A 21,431-nucleotide genomic window follows, 5' to 3' on the forward strand; every position below is an offset into this window, starting at 1 on the left:
TTGTGTGGAGATATGCGTGAATGGGCGTACCTTCGTTGAAGGTTGTGCATCAGGGCTGGCAACTCGGCATGTAAAATTCTACTGCCAATCATTAGTGGACTGGAGTTCCGCTGTGGCGACCCCTAACCAGGAAAAGCTGAAAGACACAACAACAACAACATTTGTGCTTTGCAGTGCACTGAGCTACAAGGGTTAGCTGTGCCCTGTATAGACACAAATGCCTTGAAACTCAATTTTCTCCCTAGACTTCTATCAGTCGAACCTTCCCAAGCTTCCCTATTGCACTGTGGGTGCACTGAGCAGAATTGCCACACTTTTCATCCATAGCCTTCAATAGAACAAGCACCTTTGTTAGTCCTAGCACAAAAACTGGTCAAACTAGCCCATTCCCTTCCCTAATAGTACATACGGTAAAATCCTACTATAGTGGATGGGCTTTTTCCCGTCATTTCACTGGCCAGCCTGATTTACTTAGACATCCTGAGGCAATGTAGTAATTGCCTCATTTATACTGACAACCACTTACTCCTAAAACAAAAAAATAATCTATGTGAGAGTTGCAGTTATACTATGAAACTGGAATCAATTCTCTCATGAAACAACAACCCAGACATCAGTCAGGTTGTCAGCAGATGCATTTCACCTCTCACACAAAATAAGGTCATGACGCATAAACCCAAATATGTGGAGGTACTGACTAGAAGCCTACCAAAAGAACAGAGACCTCTCAAATGTAAATCACTTGCACATACTTCTATGCAAATAGAAACCACTACATGTAATAATACATACACCAATGTCTCAGCAAATAAGCCTCTAAAGCAAAACACCTCAAAACCTAATGTCTTGGTCATAGGTGACTCCATAATGAGACACATGGATGTCCTCCTCACCAGGCTGGAAAAGAAGAAGGTCATGGTCAGCTGTCTGTTAGGTGCCAGGATCCATCAAATCACACATGCACTCAACTCACTCAACAACAAATACCGTTATGACTCTGTCATAGCCCATGTTGGAGTGAATGACTTAAGGCATACCTTTCTGGACTATATGAAGAGAGACATGACTGAACTCTTAGATTATGTGACCCAGGCAGGTATGACCCTAGCCTTAAGCAGCATCCTACCTTCACCCAGGATGATGCCACAATATAGACAAAAAATGATCAACTTCAACAATTGGCTTTACCTTATGGTGTCAGTCCAGGGGGGTCCACTATCCAACAACCTGGGAGACATGGTTGACAGGCCACGCTGCTTTACCAGAGATGGTCTGCACCTTTCTCCTCTAGGCTTTCGGATATTGGCAAAGTCCCTTGCCTTCCCCATAGTGTCTTTTTTAGACAATGTCAAAACAACAAAATTTGCGAACTGTCAAAATCCACTTGAGACAAACTCAAGGTTCTGCTGCTTAGTGTTAGGCATCTAAATATAAAACTGCACTCCCTGGAAGCACTCCTCAGCTTGGAATATGCTTATGTCTGTGCAGTCACTGGGACATAGTTTAATGTTGAGGAGAGCACCCTGGCTGTGCAAGGCTACAATGCTTTCCACACATTAAGACCTCAAAATGAGAGTGATAGAACCAAAGGTGAAGATTTATCCATCTTCATTAAAGCCAAATACACCTCGAGACTGGACAAACAGTATGACTGTCTCAAACTACTCTATGTCCAAATAACTATAGGCAAAATACCCTACCACAACATTGCTAGCTATAGGTTGCCCACCATGAACCAAGAAAAGCACACCGCCTCCATGGACCTATTGGAGTCACTTGTCATGCAGCCCAACACCTTAGTCATGGGAGATTTCAACTATTCTTCCATCGACTGGGTGACATACATGAGCACAAACATGCTCTCCCAGAGGTCCCTGGATTTTGTCAATACAAATGCTCAAGAACAGATAGTCTGCATCCTCACAAGGGTCTCAAATGTTCTAGAGATAAATAGTACTTTCCAACATGGGAGGTCTCTGCACTCTCTCCTGTATGATGCCCTCCCTGGTAAGGTTAGAATATTAATTCATCACATTTGAAGCAACTATTGAACCTGTTACTACCACAGAAACAAAAAATAAAAACTAAAACACTTTTTTAAAGCAAACTACAACCTACTAAGCAATTGCATAAAATGTTTTATACCCCCCCCCCTGCAATCACAGACCAGAATGACTCCTATACAGAGGTGTAGACAAATGCCCTGTTTAAACACTCAAGCAACTGTATAGACTCAGCTGTACCTGACCAGATTAAAACCAGGTACTCCACCCTAGTGGGTATAGGGTTACCACCTGTCCCACTTTGCGAGGGACAGTCCCTCTTTGGGCAGTTGTGTCCTGACAAAAAATATTAAAAATGGCAAATGTCCTGAGATTGTAGGACATAATTATGTCCCATATTTTATGTAATAGTTGCATAAAATAGTTATTTCTGTATCTAAAATACCTAAATGTTACAATAAACAAAATAAACAACTAAACTGCTACAAGAATAAGCTTTTATTTAGGCAAAAGAGTAAAGTTCTATCCTTTGTACTGACCATGGGTATGTGGCAGCCTGTAAAATCTGATGTGTGTCCCAAAAATGTCCCACTTTGGCTATTTGAAAAGGTAGCGACCCTAAGTGGACATGGAGTATAAACAGTATGTATAACAAAAGGAAGAAACTGATGTCTAAGCACAAGAGGGAAATGGCTCAGCAGAGGAAGAATTCCCTCTATGGCTCAAACAAGCATATTCAGAAATCTTGTAAAGTCCTCTAAATCTAGTTATGAAGCTAAAATAACATGCCTAGCTAAGGATAATCATAAGACATCCTTTAACTACATATAAAATCTAAAAGGAAATGCCCAGCTATATGCTGAACTGGTAGTAGGTGGTACCACTCTTACTGTACTGGAGGAAATTTCCAACCTGCTTGTTGACAGATTTGGTGCAAACCTCATCCCCCCATTTTCTCCAAATCCATAGCCTTGTGGTAATGAACATTCACCCACAAGCCATACCCAAAGCATAGCTGACTTCAGTCCTCTGCCTAGTATCTCTAGGTAGTGGGTCATATCTGTGCTCTCCAAGGCCAAAAACATGGCCTCAATGGGACCAGATAACATCCCAGGTTGCTTATTAAGCAGTCTAAGACAGGGCCTAGTTGATTCGCTTGGCATTTTCATTAACCATAGTCTGAGAACTGGCTTTGTTCCCGCAGAGTGGAGAACAGCAATAGCAATCCTCTTGCACAAATGGGGGGCATCAACTGACCCTGGGAACTGTAGACCCATAAGTCTAACCAGCCTTATTTGCAAGACCATGGAAAGAATCATCATGGACCTTCAGAACAAGGCATAGGCAAACTTCAAACTCTAGATCCAACCTAGTTTGACTTCGTTACGGGTAGATCATTCTTATTAAACTTAGCAGACTTCTTCGAGAAAGTCATCAAAGCCCATGATCAAGGTAAGACAGTGCATACTGCCTATCTTTACCTAGCCAAGGCTTTTAAACAATCACCAACTCGGGTATCATTGAGAAACTCTCCCAGATGAAGATTAACCCTTGCATCAATAGACGTGTAGCCAATTGGCTCACCAACAAAACACATACTGTCCAACTTGGTGACTGTACCTCTTCCAGTAGACCTGTCACCGGTGCCGTTTCACAAGGATCTGCGCTTGGTATTTTATTGCTTGGAATCTATTTCTTGGAAGTCCAGCCTAAAGTGGACAGTCTTTGGCTTAACAAGTTCACCGATGATTGCAAATTAGGTGCTATCATTGAGTCCCCCAATGATGTTAACATATTACAGGAGGTGCTAACACAGACAAATGACTGGTGCCAAAGCCATGGTCTAAAACTAAACCCCAAAAAGTCCATTATTATCCCCTTTGGCAAAGCAGAATTTCATGCTAATTACAGTATTGACAGCACCCTCCCAAATTTAAACCCAGTGGTGTGAGATCTGAGAACACATGTAGATAGCAATCTGAACTTTGACCATCAAGCTTCTACAATGGTAATGAAAGCCTTCTACATTGTGCATCTCATAAGTAAGGGCATCACATCAAGGTCTAATGATGTTATAGGTACTCAACCATCTTCAGACCATTAATAAAGTATAATGTTCCCTTCTGCATGTCCCTCACTAGACACCTGCAGCAACTGGAGAGACCACAGAGATTTCTCATCAAGAAAATACAGAACCTCCAAAACATGAATTACATTGATAGACTGAAAGCCCTGTCATGGTACTCTGTATCATATAGGCTGCTGAGAGGCAACTTGTGCCTGGCCTAGAGGGCAGTCTCTGACCCTGCCCTGATGGAAATGCGGCACATCCACAAGTCAAATGGCACAAGAGTCACTCACTCTAGGGATCTTAACCTGCCTGTGACATTAACAGAACATGCTGGAGAGAAAGATATATTTCCCAGAGTTTGCCACTATTCTGGAATAAACTTCCAATTCACATGAAGCAGAGCTCCTCAATGATCCTATTCAAGAGCAACCTGGAAAATGGATGAGAGACTGAAAATTCACCCCAAGGGTGGTACCTATGTCCCTCACAGTCAGGGGTACCCTGTGTTTATCATAGACTCACCCTGCGAATTACATCCTTCTAACCAACTATAACTGAGTCAACTCGGGATTAACATGGCTAGGCTTGTAAGGGCTCTAGGGCTGCTAGCCTAGTAACCTCCAATGAACCTATGAACCAATGAACAAAACAAACAAAGGATTCATAGCATACTTGAAGTGTGCTGCTTTATAATTCTGTTGTGCAGTGGTAGCAGAATGCTGTACAGCAATACTACTGTTTATATATTTGGTTTGTTTGTATATATGTACAAATGCAGCTTGCATGCGTAAGTGCTTGAGCAGAAAATGTCCATGACATACAAAGGAACATCTCAATTCTTTATTTTAATGATGAGTCTGCAAAATATAGAGATTCATAGAAATCAGCAGAAGATAGCCTCATTAAGATATAAACAGTGAAGATTGGTATATATTAATGACATTTGCTGCCAGTCCACCATACTGGAAACCAAAACATTCAGAAAGAGAACACGGAGAGTAACAGTATCTCATTAACACCAATGTGATGTGGAATGTCACACCTCTTACAGCCTTTACTCATCCTTGTATTCAATAGCATGTTTTTGAAAAATCAGCTTAAAAAGGATAAGACAATCAAGGCTTTTCTACTATGGGACATCCTAGAATAACAATCCTAGTGTCATCTTATTAATAACTACTTGACCTTTATAATCCTGCCTATTATAAGCTAATAAGTCACTTAGTTAAAGATGTCAGTCTCAAGAAAGTTTCGGATACCATAAGAAGCTATGGGTGTTAACTGGAAGTATACAAAAAGGCACTATAGGTTTGAATGTGGAACATCTGCCAGACAGCACAGATGCACCACTTCCACAGGACAAACCCTATGTAATGTATTTACATGTATGTATGATATATAGGTTCATAGGTTTATACTAAGCTAATGACCACCAGGGTCTTTATAAGCCTAGCTGTGCAACCCAACTCAGTTTTGTACCTTAGTGCACTGGATGCCTATATGGTAGGTTATGTTAATAAGGATGTAGGTAAGTGTTGTATGGAAGGTATGGTAAATGGGGTTAATATACTTACTGTTGACCTCTGTCCATCAGATATGGGAGACCAGACAAGGGGTGAATTTGCAATGTCTCATCCAATGATCAAGGTTTTGTTTGAATAGGGTCAGGAATGAAATCTGCTTCATGTGGATGAAGAACTTATTCCATAGTGCAGGGATCATTTCAGACACCTCATTCTCACCAGCATGTTCTGTTTATGTTGAAGGCAAAGTCCTGGTCCTTGGAGCTAGTGTTTCTGGTTTTGTTTATTTTATGGCTGTGCAAGAGATCCATCAGACCTGGATCTGAAGATGCCTTTTATGCCAACTATAGATCGCCTGTCAATAACCTCTAGGAGGCTAAGTACAGAAATAGGGTTTTAAAGTGATCTGTCTAGGACAGGATATTCATGCCCTGGATTCTTCTGGTAATGAACCTTTGAGGGCTTTCCAACTGCTTTAAGTGGCTGGTTAGGTACATACCAAAGGGGGCATTGTATTTAATGATGGGTTTGATATAGGCTAAATAGAATGGTACTCTAACTTTCTTTACATAGATGCCATGCCCTTTTTATGAGTTGGTGACATAGCAGGATTTTTTACTAACTTGACTACATGTTGGTCAAAGGCCAGATCATTATTTACATATGTTCTCAGATCCCAAACTAATGGGTCAGCTCTTAAGGGTGTTTTATCGATGGAGTAATTAGCTTGAGTGGACAGTTTCCCAAGGGGCACTATAATGCATTCCTTCACCTTGAGTTTTAATCCATTGCTTTGGCACTAGTTACTTGTTTGTGTTAGATCCTCTTGTAGGATGCAGGTGTCATATAGGAAATCTACGATAGTTCCCAATTTACAGTAATCTGCAAACCCGGTGAGCCAGAGGCCTTTGATGTTCTACTTTACTTCCAAGAAGTACATGCCAAACAGGAGTGGGTCCAACATGGAGTCCTAGGGTACTCTGCTAGTGACTGTTCTCGTGGTTAAATTGGACTCACAAAACCTGATGCCTTGGGTCCTATCTATGATCCAGCCAGCAATACAGTGAGTTATGTAGGGATTTATGGCTAGTTCTGAGAATTTGTCAGTAATACCCCAGTGGGGTTTTGTATCAAAGGTATGCACCATTTTCTCCAAATCTGTAGCCTTAGTGACCCTCTCGAAGAAGTCTACTAGGTTGAGTAGGCAAGACCTTCCCTTAAAGTTAAACTAGGATCAGTCCAGTGTCTGTAGGTTGCCAGTGTCCTTGTTTTTTTCTGTGATAATTCGTTCCATGGTTTTGCATATTTCACTTATCAGACTGATGGGTCTGTAGTCCCCAGGGTCAGTTGATAATCCACCTTTATGAAGAGGGATAACTGCTGTAGCCCCCCATTCACCTGGAATGTAACTTGCTTTGAGCATGTAGTTAGTGCTTCAAGTGGGTCTGCTAGATCATGTTTTAGGTTATTTAGAAGGCAACTATGGATATTGTCAGGTCTCAATGAAGCAATGTTTTTTGCCTTAGCAATTTCTGCCAGCTCTCTGATAGTTTTTTTTGAGGGGGATATATTAGAAAGGATTTCACAGAGATAGTGGGCAGATTGCGGGTTGAAGTTATAGCTAAATTTATCAGCCAGTAAATTGACTATGCCACTCAGGTCACTGAAGGTTGTGCCGTTTATGACCAATTCCGCACACTGAGTGTCACCTGTAAGGTTTCTGATAAAGCCTAGAAGGTCTTGTGATTACCGTTAGCCTAGGAGCCTATTACGACCTAGTACTTGTTGTACTTTATTTGACATCTTAGTTTCTTATTTAATTGAATCAGAGAGCTGTTGTCTCTAAGAGTTGCTCTTTCTGACTTTGGCCATGACTTTTCTTTTGTTATTTACTCTGGTAAGGATTCCATAAGTGGAGTTTGTTTTTGGTGTTGTATTTGGGCTTAATTCTCATACGTACAGCAGCCTCAGTACAGACATTTACATCTTTGTAAATGGTTTCTGTGAATACTTATGTATGTATATCTCCATACATTTGTGTTAGTGGGACTGCTGTCCACATCAGCATAACTAGCTCTCCCTCATCCTAAATACTGATGATTCATATTGGTGTCTTTTGGGTGCATCTCTTGTGGATGTCAGCACCTGCAAGCCTTGTAATCATGTTCCTCAACACTGTTATCTATGCATATGTATCATCAACTCTTCCTGACCATTACACCCTGTCACCTACATATTCAGGGGTGGCGACTTTGGGGAGAATGGGAAATACGTGCATGCTGAATTTAATAAATGCAGAGCCTAGGAAAGCAGTGGTTATGGATTTTTTAATAGGAACTAGAGGAAATTTGGTCACGACACTAGGGAACTTATTCTCTTTTTTTTCTCCAATTGTCATGGGTTCTTTTACATCCACTTGAGCTACTAACAGCTTAAGCAAATATGGTCTCAGTTTAACACCTCATCCAAGGAACAGATATGTAATGTATACTTTGAATGCTCGGTATACAGGTGATATGTAATGTATACTTTGAATCCTAGGTACACCTGAGGTAAGTATTGTGTACTTGGAATGCTTCCTACACCTGTGATACATGATGTGTACCTCGGAATATTTGGTAGAACTGTGATATGTAATATGTACCTTGGAATATTTGGTACAATTGTGATATGTAACATGTACCTTGGAATATTTCATATACAAGGAATACGTAATGTGTACCTTGGAATATTTGGTACACCTGGAATACATAATGTATACCTTGGAATATTTGGTACACCTGGAATACTTAATGTGTACCTTGGAATGTTTGCTACACCTGGGATATGTAATGTGTACCATGGAATGCTTGGTACATCTAGGATGCATAACGTGCACTTGGAATGCTTGGAACACCATGTATTTCAATAATGTACTGAGCAGTAACCTAAATACAGCTATATATGTTTGTGGATCTACCTACAAAGTCTAAATAGAAAAAAGTCAATGGGAAAATGTTGACTTAAAATAGTTGACAAAATAACAATGATAGCATTATTTGCATGCTCCTAGACAAAATCTTAGAACATGCAAATAAAAGCAAAGTTTTTTGCAGGTGGGCACCTTCCCCACTAACTAAACATACCAACTCTGAGATCACATGGGACTGGAGAAAGAGCATATTCCCTAACCTGAGTATTATAGCAATTTCACATAAAGGATCAAAGCTCCAAACCATCCACATTTAAAAATCTGTTTTTTATTCACATGCTGTGACATCAGAGTATACATATAAAGCTGTTGATGTGTTGTTTTGTTGACTATTTTAAGTCACCATATTTCCTGTCAATTTATGTCTGATTATATATAGAACTGTCCATATCAACTTACTAAAAAGCAATATATAGCAAGTCATAAACCTGAATATATAATGTTAAAATGTTCAAATGTTGAAATCAAAATAACCACTCCCTTTATGTGAGAGAGATGGAGTCGCTCCACCTGCAGGACCCGAGCAGCATTTTTATCTGAGTTTCACTAACAAGGCAGTGATATTGTTTGACTGTATACTGTAGCAGTGTAGGGATGTAGTACATGCATGTATTTATACGTATTTTGAGTTCAACATTGAAATGTCAAGCCCCAGGATTCATGAAGCTCGGCGCAAGGACAGCTTTAGCCTTGCACCGAGCATCCTCCTGACAGATGGTGCAGCAGCACCATATGAATATTTATGAGGGTGCGCTGCCGCACCCTCAACGTGCACAGGAAACGTGTGCGAGTGCAAGGGGTGTGTTTAAGTGCTCTGCTGAGGCTTAAACATGCCCCCACAGTGGCACAACCTACAATGCTTACTATTGGAGCCTGCCTCTAATAATAAGCAATTAATTCAGTGTCCATGGATACTGAAATGTATGCTAAGCATACAAGAGTGTCCACGAACAGTTAAATAAAATCAAAGTAGTAAACACACAAGCAGGTAGTGGAATGTTGAGTCCCTGTCCCTAGAACTATCATAATTAGATTCCCCGTGTCCCTATTTTACATTTGTATTGCTCCATTATTGAAAGTGTAAGCGAAGTGCAGCATGTTTGCACATTGCTGCCCTCTGCTTAGCGTAGCTTACACATCAAAGTCATCCAAATAGAAAAAAACAAGCGGATCCAATGTTAACGTCAATAGTGTAGTGGTTAGAGCATCTGTCTACCAAACAAGCAGTCATGGTTTGAGTCCCACTATAGCACATATCATGTGGAACGTGTATATGAACATATTTATACATCTTTTTGCTGTATAACCTACATAATAACATGTAAATGTGAACTGGAGTACTGCATGAAATGTTTAACTAATGTCATTTAATCAAAGTGGCAGTGTCATAATGAATAATGCACTAGTAAGCAGGTGTAAGCACAAATAAGCAGTAGTAAACATATATAAGTACCAGTAAGCAAGTCTAAGTATGTTTGTGCGGGTGTAAGCAGTACCCACACACATTAAGCTTAGTAGAAGCTAACTGAATTTAAGAAACTGTAATTGGAAGATAGCACAGCCTACCATCAGGCAAACATGCACACGCCCGCTCACAACTGCTTAAAAGTGCTTTAATCACTCTGTATCCAATGGCCCTTGCTCTGCCCAGCAACAAAATAAATGGCCACTGCAAAGGTTAAACCCAGGATCCTGCACACCACAGCCAATGTGATTCACCACTAAGCCATGGCAGATATACATAAATCTGATGTTATCACAAACATATCGTCCAGCATAGTCATGCAACAGCATAGGAAATGTATATAATTATGTAGATGTATGTGCATGTGTATGTACAGATATATAATACACACACACACACACACACACACACACACACACATATATATATATATATATATATAGAGAGAGAGAGAGAGAGAGAGAGCATAAAAACACTGGAAGCAACAGACCAAGGCTGCGAAGTAAAAGAATACAAAAATGTATTTCCACAATAAACAAATGGTGAGCGCTTTCTTGGACCAAGACACTTCATCAGACAATGATCATAACTTAAAAGCTCCTTTTATATCAGTTCATGACAATTAAGCAAGTGCAAAAGGCTCCACCTACATTTAAAGCAACAGAGCAAACAGCCATAAAAATTGCAATAGCATGTTACAAACACAGTATCATGTAAAAAAATATAACAAATAAACATTACAAATAAATATTATTACAACAACCAAAGTGAGTTCCTATACAAATAAAAATTAAAAATATAATCATTTAAGCAAATTCCTTCCTAATAAAATGGGCTTAACATTAATCTTGTCATTAAGTCCCTTCCCCATACATACATATATATATATATATATATATATATATATATATATATATATATATATATATATATATATATATATATATATATATATATATGAAGAATGAACGTCGTGACAATAAAACATACAAAAAGAATGAGAAGGAAATCAACAGTAACCCCAGTATTATTTAGTGCTGTCAGCTTATGTCATATCAAGCTGGGCAGGGGTGAGTAAATCACTGATACTCAAACCACAGGCAGGATACTACCAGTGGGAGTAACATTGTCAATCTGCTAAGTCTACTTTACAAACAATTACAGGGTAGTCCCTGGTGGGACTACCCAAAAATTGCTAGGTAGTGTGGACTTCCGACCATTACACAAGGAAGGGCAGATATGTTCGAGGACCAAATGGTGGGAGAGCCTGATGATACATGGGTTGAGACAACATATGTGTAGGGTCCCTAACGCTGGGGAGAGGGCAATGTGTGGAGATGTGTTATGGCTGTGATAGCAACTGGAGAATGGATGGTTTGCATGTATGTCGAACTCGGGTGGGGTGGAGGAACCATGGGTATGAAATTATGGATCCAGGCGTGTCAGGGTTGGATGGCCTGGTTCTAATAGGACCACCTTGTGGAGGTCAGCGAGTTCATTATAAGTATATATGCATACACACATGCATACATCTATATGTAGAAGTACATTCCCTATTCATTCCTTTTGCAGACATAAATAACATGAAAGTGCTCCTACAAACCTCGACAGTAGATAGAATAATAGGTTGTGCATAAGAGTGAAGGGACGAATCTGCAAAAATGCAGAAGTGTGTACTTTGTCTGAAGTCAGTGCTGTTCTCAAAAAATAAAATGTGAGGACTTTTTCACTATGAAATAGTGGAATCATTCCTGTGATCTGCCTACTACAGCAATGCCAATCACTAAACTGGTCCTATTTGTAATATAATTTTGCCGAACTCGTACATTATTAGCTTTCATGTGTAATGTGCGTTTTACCACATAGTCATAGCTATTAATTTATTGTAGTGTCTTGTTAACGGGAGTAACGATGTAATAAAGTATAGAGACTAATCTTGAAGTAAACACGTGTGCCCCAGGTGGGACAACCCAAAAATTGTGAATAGTGTCCTATGGGTCACTCATTTCACCAGTGTTTGTGGACTAAAAGGTTGGGATGTCTGAGGATATGTGGAGTGAGTCAACTCATGGGATGGGTCTACGGGAGTACGGAGTTGCCAATGTGTAGTGGTGTGGATACACCATGTATCCAACTGGAGAATGGATGACTAATGTGTCAGTGAAGTGTTGGGGTGGGTGTTTGCGAACTAGGATCCATGGGTATATGGGTATATATGCAAATGAAGCAGCACAGCAATAGTGTAGTGGTTAGAGCGTCCGCCTAACGAACAGACATTACCGGTTCGAATCCCACTGCAGTGCCTACCATTTTCCATTGGTAATCTGTATATGAACATATTTTGACATCCGTCTACTGTATAACCTGCATAATAACAATTAAAAGTGAAATGGAGTGAAGTGTCAGTGTCATAGTGAATAAGGCTCTAGTAAGCAGGTTTAAGCATAAATAAGCAGTAGTAAGCATATATAAGCACCAGTAAGCGTGTTTATGTGCATTTGCGCAGGGGTAAGAATTGCCTACACAGATTAAGCAAAGTAGAAGCTAACTGAGTGTAAGAAACTATAACCAGAGTTTAGCATTGCTTAGCTCCACGCAAACCCGCACACACCCACTCACAACTGCTTTAAAGTGCCTTAATCACTCTGTACCCAACTGCTCGTGTTCTGCCCAGCAACAAAATAAACAGCCTCTGCAAGGCTAGAACTCAGGACCCTGTACATCACAGTCACAGTACTTAACCACTATGCCATGATAGCAATACATATAGAGGAGGTATCAGCAAACTAATCCTCACCACAGGGAAATCAAATCAAACATGAACTGAATCTATGTACAGTGTAATGTTCTATAACCCGCCACAGACCATAAATATGTGAATTGTAGTACTGCAGTAAACATAGAGTTGAGGTGTCACTGTAATAAAGTTTTGAAGACCCCAGGACCCCGTACAGTGTATGTACACATGAATCATGGATACCAGACACATATATAACCTGTAATGAATAAGACATCATTGACAAAAGGCATATATAATGCTAGATAACCAATAAGCAATGCTAACCTCAGCACAGCCCAACTAAGTAATTGTAAGCAATGTGTAGGGAAGCCAATACAATATGCCCACAGGTACACCTCTTTAAGCAGTGCCAACCTGATGTAAGCAGGTGTGCCCATAGCTTAGCCTTTTTGAAACCAGCCAATTATGGAAAAGTGCGGGAATCCGGCCCTACTTAAACCGAAGAGGTGGGAATATGGCTCATAACTGGTTGTAGCATCCCCCTGCAGGCAGAATGGCTGGACTGGGAGAAGGCACTCACTTTAGAGCACAGCACTGGGGAATCCAGGAGTCCAAATTCATGGTATGGCTCTTGGTAAAGCACCATGACAGGAGACTACTGCAGGGCCAGTAGCAGGGCTTGCAGTACAAAATGGTGGCCTGTGACAGTCTTGCCCGTGACCTCACTAGTGCCACAGGTATCCCCCGGACTGGTGAGCAGGTCAGGCACCACCATGCAGACCTGAAGTGGTGGATGGGGGATGTCCTGGAACAGTGGATCCAGGAAACAAGGCAGATGCAGATTGCCCCAGAACTAAGTACTCCTTCCACTACATACTTAATAATTGCCTAGTTTGTGTATAATATGGATAGGTATGGCTAAATATCACTGTGATTCTCTGACAGCTGCAGATGAGCATGCTGCGAACCAGCAAGCCTATGATGCTAGGCTGCAAAGGATGTGTTGTGAGGCAGGTTAGTAAATAGCCTGCATGTACTGTCATAACAAAGAAATGTAAGAGCCTCAGAAAGTGTTGTACCAGTATACAGAATTGTGAATAAAGGTGTAACCCCTGCATTGCTTCTGTTTACTCTGCAGTCATATGCTGTTGTACTGTTGCAGTTATTAAATAGTACTGTTGTAGTAAGCAGTATTACCCACACTGTGGTATGCAGATAAAATGTGTATGAAGTGCTGTATAACAATGTTGGAAGTGCAAACAGGTCAGTCATATTAGACAAAATACATTGTAAAGCCTCACAACAATTGCTTGATAGCATAGTGTACAGTGATCTTAACTGTAATGCTTTTGTCACACACAACAGGGCTTTGAATCCCAGGAGTGCTAGTAAGTTGTATGCATAATAATTCCACACAACTGCACACAGTTTGTTAGAATGTTCAGAGAGAAAGCTGAATGCATATTTACACTTCACAACTGTACAGATATTGCTAGAATGCTCAACTAGAGAGTGGTATACATATTCTTACCCCTCAACTGTTCAAATCTGCCCAGTATGTCCTGATAATTGGCCCACATCACTTGCCTTTTGCCCTGTTCCCCTGACAAATTAGTGTGATGATCCAAGAAATGTAGGCAGCTGTTAATGACATATAACTGATAGTCAGACTTGTACATAGTCAGAGAATGTACATGCAGACATACCTGTCATCCCAGCTTCTCACCTAAAGTGTATGAGAGCAGTCTCAAAACATGTTGCATTAACACCTGCATCATGTCAAGCCTGTATGTAAGACACAGGTCCCATACATACTAATCTACAACCATACCATTGTACAATATAACGCCATTGGATAGTGTAATAATACATGTAAGGGACAGACCACTGCAATGACTGCGAATGTTGTGAAAACTACAAGGATATATTAGTTGTTAATTGAACTCTCTCTCTCTCTCTCTCTCTCATCCCTACCATATGTGCAAAAATAACCGATTTACACAACTCATTTGGTATGGCTACACTCTTAACCTTTGTTGGGACATATGTCCTATTGGTTTATAAATATTCACATCTATTTCTATGCATGTGCCATGTTAAAATACTCCCTTATTGGTGGCCTGTTGCCATCAAAGAAACCCGCATGTTGTTGTAATGGCCACTGTTTACCCATATATGCATGTGTTCTGCCTACTCTGCAACTATTTTATATCTGGTCCCCTGGGTAATGGGAATACCTATGCATGCTCTTATAACTAATCATGAATGCTGTTGACTATTACTAACCCATATCTGCTTTAAACATGCTACAACATAGCTCGTATGGGAAGGCTGGTCCCAGCAGACCCACCTGTCCCACCTCAGCTGGCCATGGCACTGGTCACCAGCACATCTGGAGCCCAGCCTGGGACCTCCTCATCCACTGGCCCTGCACCACCTTCAGGTGGAACCGCCACAGGGGATGTGGCTCCCCCCCCAGGGAGCGGGAGAGGACAGGAACCTGTCACCCGTGGTACAGTCCAGGCCATGGTGCGTAGGGAGCTAGACAAGGAGATTCAAGACCACCAACGCCAGCTTGAGGGCTGAGTGGCACAACTAGAGGGTGAGCCTGCCCCTCCTACACAGCCCCCAGCACAGCCACCTTCTGGGCTGTGAAGGTGCAGTGGTGACTGCCCATGGGTGGGGACCTCAGTCCCACTGTATCCATTTGTGGGTTCATGGGCTTGTGACTTCCAAACACCCCTCCCCGTCCAAAGTGTCCCCCCAACATGTGTCATATACCACCCCTATATGCATCTTGTTTGTCTTGTCTGTCATCCTACCCAACCTATCCTCCCTGATCATACCTACTCTCCTTCCCCAACATCCCACTCTCACCTAAAAATAAAAGAAAAAAGGGCAATCTGTTCCCACAAAAAAAGCACTCCCCATACATAGCTGTCCATTTCGCACATGTGTCCACTGGACACATGTAAACTTTTCTAATTGGCATCACAACATACTATTGTTGTCCTCACCCCTCTCTCAGGGTTGTGAGTGTCCAAATGTACCGCCAAATTTATTGCATATGCACAGCCATTGCTGTAGAAGAAATTGACAGCTATGGACCTTCCCTACACCCATCTTGCACATCCCTAGCTACCTCGCCTACTGTCTTTCCCTCTTTGTGCCCCTTTTTCACCACTTTCCTATCACCCCTTTTTTCTTTTCTTTTAAAGAAATTAGCATGGGTGTAAGTGGGAGTAAGCACTTTTAAGCAGCAATGAGCAGGTTCCAGCCTGTTTGCGTGGGGGTAAGCACTTCCTACACAGGTTAAGCAATCTAGAAGGTAACTGAGTGTAAGGAACTGTAACCAAAAGTAACCACTGCTTACCGTCGCGCAAACCCACACACACCCGCTCACAACTGCTTAAAAGTGCCTTAATCACTCCATATCCAATGGCCCTTGTTCTGCCCGGCAACAAAATAAACAGCATCTGCAAGGCTCAAAACCAGGACCCTGCACACCACTGCGATTTACCACTAAGCCATGGCAGATATACAAGACATCTGATGTTATCACAAACATATCATCCAGCACAGTCATTCAACAGTATAGGAAATGTAAAAACCATCCACAGAGGCTATACATGGCAGACAGTAGTGGATGATGTTAGAATTTGGTTTGACCTATGGATGAACATGTTCCATTATTTAAATGCTTGGAGATTTTTTATGTATTTTAGTCTAATGAAGCCTTTGTGGTGAAAGCGCTAACTATTCTATTAAATTTGGACTGTTTGTAGTAGTCCGTGTCTCCGTATAATTTCATATGAACTGTTTAGTGGTGTTCTAGTGTTCGTTGATACTGTCTGCTGTGTATAGCCTCTGTGGATGGATTTTATCTTGCTGGTTTTTTATCTTGTCTTTGGAACCACAGGAGCTTTTACCCTTTGGTGGTGCCTTTGTTTAGTATAGGAGATGTATTTCATTATGCAGATGTATGTGGGTGTGTTTATGTCCAGATACATATATATATATAGATATATATAGATATATCAAGAACAAACCATGTAACAACAAAGCATTAAAAAAGAATGAAAAGGAAAACACCAGCATCTTCTGTATTATGTAGTGGTGTTGTCCTATGTAATATCAAGACTCCCTCAGACAGACTTGTGTCATTAATACACGCACACATTTGTACATTGCCCAAATACATTACTTTGAGCATTCTATTTACATTAACAAAACAGTTCCTGTCCAATCATAATGTGAGAACAGTACTCTTGCAAGGTGCTGTGTGCAACATCATCATCATTAAAAAGTTAAATGGGGTAACCATAGAGGGACCAGTAGTGTCATGTGTACACTGGGGTCGTTTGCATCACATGTACCTGGAACCTTTAGGAGTCATGTGCATACCAGGATCGTGTGCCTGAGATAGGGGTGAGGACAACAGTAGTATGTTGTGATGCAAATTAAAAAGGTTACATGTGTCCAGTGGACACGTGTGGGAAATGGATAGCTATGTATGGGGCAAATGTTCTGGGAACAGATTGGCCTTTTGTTTCCATTTTTGTAAGGTGAGAGTGGGATGTTGGGGAAGGAGAGTAGGTACACTTGTGGAGGATAGGTTGGATAGGATGACAGACAAGACAGACATGACAGCATACAGGGGCGGTATATAACATGTGGGGGGAACACCTTGGATAGGGAGGGGTGTTTGGCAGTCACAAGCCCATGAACCCCCATATGTAAACAGTGGGACGGAGGTTCCCACCCATGGGCAGCCACCACTGCACCTTCACAGCCCTGAAGGTGGCTGTGCTGGGGGCTGTCTAGGAGAGGCAGGCTCACCCTTTAATTGTGCCACTCTTCCCTCGAGCTGGCATAGCTGGCTTCGAAACCCCTTATTGAGCTCCCTATGGCCATGGCCTGGACCATACGATGGCTGACAAGTTCCTGTCTGGACCTGCTCCAGGGGGGAGGCAAGCCCCATCCTCAGTGGCGGTTCCAACTGAAGGTGGTGCAGAGCCAACAGAGGTGGAGGTCCAAGGCTGGACCCCAGACGTGCTGGTGCCTGGTGCCATGGCCAGCTGAAGTGGGACAGGTGGTTCCGCCAGGACCTGCAATCCCATATAACCTATGGTGTTGCAGTTCTAACACAGATAAGGCTTAGTAATAGTCAACAGCAGTCAGGATTACTTATAACAGCATGCATAGATATTACCATTAACCCAAGACAACAGATGTCATACATTTGCAGGGGGAGCACAACACATGCATATATACTGCATGACATCTGTCCAAAGTGTAGATGACTTGTGACTGCAGCTATGAACAGTGGCCCATTATTGGCATGTCACTGTGATAACCTCAGACAGTGACTGTCATACCATTGTTTCATGTGACGTATGTTTAATCAGGGATGCAATGTCAGTAACTCTCATCACTGTCACCGTGTACTGACTGCAATCCTCACACTATGCTTCTGCAGTTCACAGATGTGTGTTCGGTGAGTAACACAAGAAAGAAATGGTTCCACACACTGACCAGTCCACAGACGACACTGCAGGTTTCCTCACAAACAGAGCACTGTGTTGTCAGTTATTAAAGCATGCAGACTAGCCATTACCACACACAACCTGTTAAACTGGCAGTAGTCTGAATGAAGCATAGCTACACTTACATGCTGTAGTCATATCTGGCACATCACCCTCCTGTCTTTAGGCTATTTTCCACAGTGTATGTTGTTTGAGGAATATCCAGTTTTTATTTGTGATGCTGTTTACCAAACACCAGATCCAGGTTCCACTCACAGCGACTGTCATGGGCAAACACCAACATGATGTTCCTAGATATTGTACTGTGTTTCCATGCAGTTGGCTATGGGAATGTCACCACGCTATTCCACATGCAATCAGCTAGAGGAGGACTGCAATAGGTGCAGAGACCATCACCTGATCATGACCATCACTTACAAAACACAAGGTGCTGCTGAGCAGGTGTACATCTCCACACCCACCAGAGAGTGTGTGGTAGGGACAGACAGAGGCAAAATACGTCAGAGGAGGGCTGGGAGCCTAAAACCTAAGCATCTTCTGTCACACACCTACCAGTACAGGGGTTCAAACCCCTGACTGATTAGCCATTACTATTACCAGTGCATGCAGTTACTCCATGAGCCACATAGCTGACATGTTGGCATGCTGTAAGAACATATATGTGTGCTGGTGAGCAACATCTGCAACAGAGATATAGTAGACATACATTAGGTGTAGCACACATGGCTGTCCTCATGAACAGATGTCATTGTCAACACAGCCACACTCTCTAAGGGACGTAGACACATTGGCACACTTTGGCAGGCTCACGGATACAATTTCTAACTACTTAGTTTGCCACACTACAGTAATGCACAGGTATTACATGCACCACAGGGGTTATCCTGAGGTTCTATGGGCTAGGGCATGTGAACGTGTCTGACATCAGTCAGTATACTAGTGGGGGTTATACTGGGTGTGACTGTGGTTGGGAACATTATACGCCACACGCAGACACAAAGTGCCAGAACTGACATGCATGTGTGCATTGCTGCATGGGTGTGTAACGGTTGGCTGTGCAAGATGCCTGTATAATGCTGGGTGAGGGGTAATCCTTGGCATCAGGCCACCTGACAATGGTCTGCAGTGTGGTTCAGGGGTGTAGTGTATGCAGTGTCCCACACAGATGGGTATTGTATTAACCGCCCTGTCATCCTGGTTACTATTGTGTGTGGCCATTGCTTTGCAATTCATGCCATGTCTGTGTTTGATAGTCCTTGACATGGACATTGCCTGGGATGTGCACGTCCCACATTAATGTACAGTGACATGTTTAAGTGTACCTGGTTTGCCTGACACATGTTATGTACACAGACAGTTATCATCAGATGTGCCAATCCTGGCCTGGTGTAGCAGGACCTGCTAATAGACAGCAGGTTGACCCTGCACCTTCAATGATAGCATGATACAAGTATTCCCTGGTGTCCATACGGGGCATGTGTGTAAAGCATTGTATGTCCTTTGTGGATCACATTTGATGGCACCACATATGTTGCAGGCATCCAGTGGGGAACATAGCGAAGGTGCACTGTCTGCAATTATGTGCCTATTGTACTGGAGGACAGGGTGACATGCCCTCTGCAGCCCACTGCAATCACACCATGCTTACTATCTGTCAACAATGTGCAGGGTGCTAGCAACATAGCGGGATTTTTCTAGGCAAGTGTGTTTGTGTATGACACATGGGTTCAGACGGTATTCTGGGTAATAGTAGGGTTGCTTACTTTGTTCACCAGGCCTTTTGCCAGATGTAGGGGTATGGCTTACCAACCCAGTCTCTTGGCTGATTGAAATCTGTAATCCTTGTGAGGTGGACTTTGTGACATATAATATGGCCACCATATAGGAAAACTACAAAACCCGCTCCTCAACATGTCTAGTGGTTAGACACTCACAGCCACCTCCACACAGGATATGACTGACAAAGCCACACACCTGCCATGTCTCGGAATAGAACTCCTACCTAACTAGTTTATCACACTACAGCATTATGCAGTCATAATATGTGCTTCGGAGATTACTCGGCTACCCCATCCCCAAAGTTGCATTTCACAAGAAATGACATCAGCAGGTTTACCAAAGCAGGGCATTTCAAAATTCCTGCAAGTGGGTAGCCTAAAATGCATTTCTCACAAAACAGACAGTGAGACACACACAAAACATCCACAACTGACATGTGTGGGTATAGAATCCATGACCAAGATCTATATAACACTGCTGCATGGAGATGTTATAGGATGCACCATGGGGATTACTAGGGAACTTGTTCCCCAAAGGTGTATTTGACAAGGAATGACATCAGCAGGATTACCAAAGTAGGGCATTGTAAATGTCCTGTGAGTGAGTAGGCTATAATGCATTGCTCCCTACACAGACATTGAAATGTACACAAAACATACATAACTGTCATGGTTGTGGATGGAACCCTACCACAGTTCTAAATCACACGCCAGCAGTACGCAGTTACCCTACGTGATACAGAGATTACTGGGTTACAGAATTCCCAGAGGTGTATTTCTAGTGGGTGACATCAGCAGCCTTGCAAAAGTTTAGTATATGAATTGTAAGGAGTGTGAGTACTCTAAAAAGCATTGTTCCCTTCTCAGGCAGACAGACACACACACAAAGTTGGCAAGTCTGGGATTAAAAATACCTACCAAACTAGTGTATCACACTACAGCATTATGCAGTTACAGGACATGCTACAGAGATTACTGGATTACAGTTGTCACAGAGGTGTATTTCTAGGTGGGTGACATCAGCAGGATTGCCAAAGTAGGGCCAATGAATCATAGTGAGTGTGACTAGCCAAATATGCAGCACTCTCTACACAGGCATAGGAACATACACCAAAGAGTCCACAACTCTTATGTGTGAAACTAGAACCCATACCAGAGTTCTATATCACACTACACCATTACACTGTTATATCATGCACCACAGAGATTGCTGGAGTACTTTTTTCCCCAAAGATGTACTCCCCAGTGATTGACATCAGCAGGATTGCCAATGTAGGGCATTTGAATTGTATTAAGTGTGACTAACCTAATTTCCACAATTAGTCTGTATGCAT

The sequence above is a fragment of the Protopterus annectens genome, chromosome 7.part0 (assembly GCF_019279795.1).
Source record: "Protopterus annectens isolate FY-2018-M chromosome 7.part0, PAN1.0, whole genome shotgun sequence".
NCBI lineage: Eukaryota > Metazoa > Chordata > Ceratodontiformes > Protopteridae > Protopterus > Protopterus annectens.